This window comes from Rhinolophus hipposideros (genome assembly GCF_964194185.1).
Source record: "Rhinolophus hipposideros genome assembly, chromosome: 9".
NCBI classification, from domain to species: Eukaryota; Metazoa; Chordata; class Mammalia; order Chiroptera; family Rhinolophidae; genus Rhinolophus; species Rhinolophus hipposideros.
Window position 1 is genome coordinate 61,437,202 of NC_138055.1, and position 6,365 is coordinate 61,443,566.

A 6,365-nucleotide genomic window follows, 5' to 3' on the forward strand; every position below is an offset into this window, starting at 1 on the left:
CAGTCAGGGGAAGCTAAGTAATACTGGGTTAACAAATAATTGTAAAATCTTAGTGGCCTATAAAACCTGAGGTTACTTTTTCTCGCTCGTAGCATATGTCCACAGCTGATCAATAGTGAGGCTTTATGTATAATAGTCACCCTCAGTCCATCAGCACCCACGCTAAGGGAACAGAAAGCCATCCAGAACATGCCAAAGTGACAGAGGGGAAAAAAGAGAAAGGCAGAGAATATGCTGGTTCTAAGCTTCTGTCTGGAAGTGACACACAATGCTTCTGCTCAAAGATTTATTAGCCAAAGTAAGTTATATAGTCACACCTGAAATCAAACAGGCCAAAAATGCATAATTCTCCTCTGAGGATGGAATGCAAATATTGGTAAACAATAATACATTCTACCACCATATGTACTGAAAATTGAAATGTAGAATGTCAAATGTCATTTAGTGGCCTCTGGATCTATACCCAGGATAATCTCACAAAGACTGGGGGGGAAAAAAGATCAAAATATGCCCTTTTGTTTTATACTTTAATAATTGGAGAAATGTAGGCTAAAAGTTGTGTTCATGAAAAACAAAACTTACAAAACTATTATAAAATTAATTAAAACAGTTACAGAATTCCTTCCAAATTCCTAGAGAAGATAAAAGCAAATTAAAGAAAATTCATACAGCAAAAGACTTTTTAAAAGAAAAAGCAAAGATGCACAAAATATATAAAGCTTAACAAAACAATGCAGAATACTACATATAGCAATTATACATACACAAACGGCTTCAAGTCCCATAATGAAAGGCAAATACTAGTTAAAAAGTAAAAACCAACTGTGTGCTGAGAGACAAGCCTAAAGTAAAATTTTAAAAAAAGGTAAAAATAAAGGAATGGACAATTTAAATTGTAAGCACAAACAAAAAGAAAACTGATAGGGATCAAATATATGGTGATGGAAGGAGAACTGACTCTGGGTGGTGAACACACAATGGGATTTATAGATGATGTAATACAAAATTGTACACCTGAAATCTATGTAACTTTACTAACAACTGTCACCCCAATAAACTTTAACTAAAAAGAAAAAAGAAAAAGGAAAAAAGAAAGCTGAGAGTGAAATTTCAATTCAGGTAAAGCAGAGTTTAAATCTAAACTCTCCATCCCACCCCCAGTGCCTCTCCAGCTGCATGGGACTCATTCATGGGACTCATTCGGAGCTCCGAGCTCCTACTACTCCGAGCCAGTACCTCTGTTCTCTCCTTCCCGCCGCCACCTCACCATCTACCCCGACCTCATCAGCCATGAGGAGGTGTTCTCCGACATCTCCAAGATCCGGAAGTTCGCAGACAGCCTGTGCCTGGAGGTGGAGGGGAAGATGGTCAGTAGGACAGAGCGTAACATTGATGACTCACTCATTGGTGGCAATGCCTCCAATGAAGGCCCTGAAGGCTCAGTACCGAAAGCACAGTAATCACGGATGTTGATATTGTCACGAACTATCATTTGCAGGAAACCAGCTTCACAAAAGAAGCCCACAAGAAGTACATCAAAGATTACATGAAATCGATCAAAGGGAAACTTGAAGAGCAGAGACCAGAAAGAGTAAAACCTTTATGAAGGGCACTGCAGAACAAATCAAACACATCTTGCTAATTTCAAAAGCTACCGGTTCTTTATTGGTGAGAACATGAATCCAGATGGCATGGTTGCTGTGCTGGACTACCGCGAGGAAGGCGTGACCCCATCTATGCTTTTCCTTAAGGCTGGTTTAGAAATGGAAAAATGTTAACAAATTTGGCAATTTGGATCTATCACCGGTCATCACCATAACTGGCTGCTGCTTTTCATCCACCCACCAGGACTAGAACAATTGGGACTGATGTTATCTTGAGCTCTTCATTTATTTTGACCTTGATTGAACTGGAGCGGAGCCATTGTTTTTAAGAAAATCATGTCATGTATATTGTCTAAAAATAAAATGCATTTAAAGTCATTTGAGAAAATGCCTCTTACTTTAATACTTATTTAAATCCATCTTGTGTAGTGTTTCTGGAGAAGCTAGAGCCTGGTTGTAGGCCACTTTGTAAAGCATAAGACTGTCTGCAGATAACTTCTACAAAGAAAACTACTTCTGGGACTAGAACACCAAAAAAAAAAGATCAAAAGTCTTAATTCTGAGTTGAAGAGAAGGACAAGACCATGCTCACAGCAAAGCCAACACTTCAAGTGAATTCCTTAGACATTTCATCACCTACAAACGGAAGTAGTTAACTCTGGAAGACATTACCAAAACAACAAAAAGAGACTAACACAGTTGGAAAAAAAGAATTAAATGGGACAATTTAATAGTGATAAAAATAATAATCGACAATGGAGAGAGAGTAGTTATTAACTATTATATATCAGATATGTCCTCACCAAACAGGAGCTACAGCGTCAGTCCTGTGTGAAGCAAGGGAGTACAAATAAACCCGTTGCATAAAGTCTACAATTTTAACCTGTCTTATTTGAAAATGTGAAATTCTGTCCGTAGTACTGGGAAGCTGTGAATTCGCTTATTGGCTGCTCAGAAACTTGAAAGAAAAGCAAAGTCACCCAGAAAAATAAAAATCTAAAGTCTTCTACAGTCATATATGTAGAATCTACATGTTCAAGACCTGCTTAGAATAAGAACCAAAAGCTAAGATCGTATTAAAATTAGTCTAGATAAATAAACAGAGGTATCTTCTCACAGTGAACTGTTAATACTCTATAGCAATGAGAATGATCAACACCACCACACACAAATATCGATGAACCTCACAATTATGATGTTGAATGAAAGAAGCCATTCAGAAAACTATATAAAGTTTAAATACAAACAGACCTAATTGACAGTGGTAAAAGACAGGCTGGTATAAAATTAACAGCAACCCAAACCTTAAACCTAATCCTAGTCCTAACCCTACACATAACCCTATTCCTAAACCTAACCCTAAACCTAACCTTAAACGTAACCATAAACCCTAACTTTAATTCTAACCCTAACCCTAATTGTCACTCTAACCCTAAAAAGAGAGAGAGAGAGAAGATGGTGGTTACTTCTGTGCAGCTTAGGGGTGGTAGTGACTAATAGGGGGCCCGAGGCTGGCTTCTGAGATATGGTAATGTTTCTTCATCTCAGTGAGCGTTTCAGAAAGGGGTTCACTTTATGAAAATGTGTTAAACTGTATACTTATGATATTGCCCTTTTCTATACAGATGCTGCATTTTATACTTTAATAAATATTTGCCTTATAAGTTATACTTCACCAAAAAGGAAGGAAAATGGGTTCTAATTCATTGAAACTCAATTAAAAAACAAAACCCACTCTTTAGAGACACTTTTCCCAACCCAGGGCAATGTTCATTTGTCCTTTAACCAGGAAACACAAAGCTTCCTCAGGAGAAAATACCAACCTTTACCTGATGAAGTCACCTGGAAAAAATGACAAACATTCAAATACAACAAATACCAACAGTGATGTTGGTAACAGAATTTTGTAACGTAAGTTTTGAGATCCCAAAAAGAATATCGGAAGAACCTGTTGATCAATGAAAACTATTTATCAATGAAAGTTATTAGAATTACTGTAGTAAGGAAGAACACAACCTTGGTAGAGTCTAGGTAATGTCTCGGAAGAGGAAAATCAAGACAAGGTATGTATAGGGTTTTAGGGCCTGGGCTAGGCGATTTTAAAGTGAGTCTTGGAAGGCAGGGAACTGGGTGAGATTGTATAAAATGTATGACATAATAATGTTGGATAGATGAACACAGTGAAACTAGGACCTTGAAGCAAGTTTTTGATAAGTAAGCTATTTACAATCTTAACCTCCAGGAGCAATTATTTCCTAGACCAAGTAGCTAAGTTAGATTGGCCTGGGCCTAGTACTGGATAGTGAAAATCAGGAAAGTATGATTTGGTCCAGAATTGATTAGCATAGGGACAAGAAAATATGTTGTTTTCAGTGATGTATATTTATATTTTCAAATATAAAATAGATACATATATACAAAAATATTTTCAAATACAAAAAATGATATATTTTTTCAACTACAAAACATTTATAACCATAGTAAGTAAAAATGTAAATTAATAATAAATGTTTAAAATATATTGCTATTCAAATATGTTATTAAGAAATAATATTCATAAAAATTAATTTTTCAAAAATAATAACCTTAAACATTAAATAAAAATAAAATAAAACCTAGAGTGGGGAAGGAGGACTGGAAGAGTTCTCGTGCTCTAGAGATTGTAGTCGGCTATCATTCTAAAGGAGAGTATTCATATACTACCAATAATAAGTATTTTAAATCTATCATAACTACCATCATCATTTCTAAAGAGTGTTCTAGCCCCTCTGCTCCTCCAGGTTCTCTTAAATTACTAACGATCACTGAATCATTGGCCACCTCCAATGCCAGGTTCTGTTTAAGGCAAGGTTGAAATGCACTTGTGATCCCTGTCGGTTATTATCATTGTAGAATAATGTTATAGAATCCATGCAGAACATATATACAGAAACAAAATATATATTTAAGTTTTGTGTTTTAACTAATATCCATTAACTCTATTATTTGTTAACCAAATAAGTTGTCATGAGAACAATTTCAACCCTGATGTTAGACAGAGCTGGTTCAAATCTCAATGTTGCCATCACAGGTTGTACAATTTAAGCCTGATTTCTCGAATGCAAAGTGGGGGATTAATGTACTCTGCAGAGTTGTTGTGGAGGTTAAATGATAACCTATGCATAGGAAGAAAATAATTAAAATAATACACAATCTAATAAGTGCAAAATAGAAAAACAGAACTGACAAATCAAAAATGGTTGAAAGGGAAGGGAAAAACAAATAATAAAATAATCAAATTAATAATAAAATCTGAAAAATCTAATATAAAAGAAAAAACAAAAAAAAGGAATGAAAGAAGAGAGATGTCTGAACATTCTTGAATCCTAATCAAGTAAATTTTTCTCTTGGAAAACTTAAATTGCCAAAACAGACTCAAGAGCTATTTCTTTACAAACATAAACAAACCAAAGAAATGTTACTAAAGATTACCTCCAAAAATAGTTCTAGGGCCAACAAATATTACTGGAAAGTGCAGTCAAACTGTCAAGGACTAAGTGTTTTGTATGCTATATAAATTCTTCTAGGCCCTAAGAAAAGTTGGAATGCTATCCAATCCATTTGAGGTAGCTAGCAATAACCCTGGTATAAAACAAACATAGCAGAGTTTATAAAAATAAAAGTAAATCTTAGACTATTAAATGTGCAATATTAATATAAAGTGTCCATTCTGTTGGATTACAAGCCATCAAGACCTTGTGATGAAAAGTCAAAATTAAGAGGGAGAGTATACCAAATGTTTACATTCTTGCAAGCACAAAAATGAGATGAGCGACACACAGAGAAAGGTTTAACTAAACAGCACTAAGAGAGGTTGAAACATATTTTCATCACTCCTGGGGCCCTCAAGTAGACAGACTCCTTTTCCAAGTGGATGATATTAGAAAAAAAGCACATACAAATTAAGTCAGTGGTATATTAGAGATGAGCCAAACGGGTTCTAAATATCTGTGGCTATTTCCCAGGATGATGGCTACCAGGAGGGTTTCTAGTGAAATAGAGTCCACAGATATCTGTAGCATTTATGGATATAAAAATAATAATCCTAAACAGCTTTTGATTAAAGCTGGTGGATCACATGTAATACAAAAAATATTTGTAATGAAATGTCACAGCAGTGATAAAATTGTGCATGGAGTTTAGAGGCTGCTGGGGGCGGGGGCATAAATGAGAGAAAGATTGACAGAAGTGATGCTTGCACAGAATCTGTATCTACTCATCATCTAGCTTCAGTTTCACCTCATGATTCTGCTGTCTCTAACCATTATATTCTAGTTTTGTTTCTTCGGCTGTTTATTTGTTGGGTTGATTGTTTAAAGAAAATATTACAATTTACTTACTATCTCCCAATGTCAATAACTTTCTGTAGTTGCTTCATTTATTTTCATAACCATCATAGTCACACAGAAAAGAAAAACGTGTCTTATTGAGAATGATTCTTTTAAATTTAATATAGCTATAGTTAATGACTTATGAGTTGTTACATAGCCAACCCTTTCTAGAAGTATCTTACAAAGGGTTTGAAGCAAAGACTTCTGGCCAAGCTGTGAAAATCTCTCTAAGTCGTTAATACATTTCTTGAGTATTACTGAAACCTTGATAAAGTTAGGGGAGAATTTTGGCCAGGTAGCACAAGAAATTTGTACTGTGGACTTCTAAAAATAAACGTGTACTATTTTCAGGCAGCTAACCGAAGGCATTAGGGTTTAACAATATCAAATC

At 35.2% G+C, this 6,365-nt stretch overlaps 1 pseudogene across 1 annotated transcript; it reads left to right on the plus strand.

Annotated features, from left to right (window-relative positions):
* The first annotated feature begins 1,274 nt into the window (after window positions 1–1,274).
* LOC308502622 (translationally-controlled tumor protein-like) lies at window positions 1,275–1,778 on the plus strand (annotated as a pseudogene). Its single transcript has one exon. The product of its transcript is annotated as a translationally-controlled tumor protein-like (transcript).
* The last annotated feature ends 4,587 nt before the right edge of the window (window positions 1,779–6,365 follow it).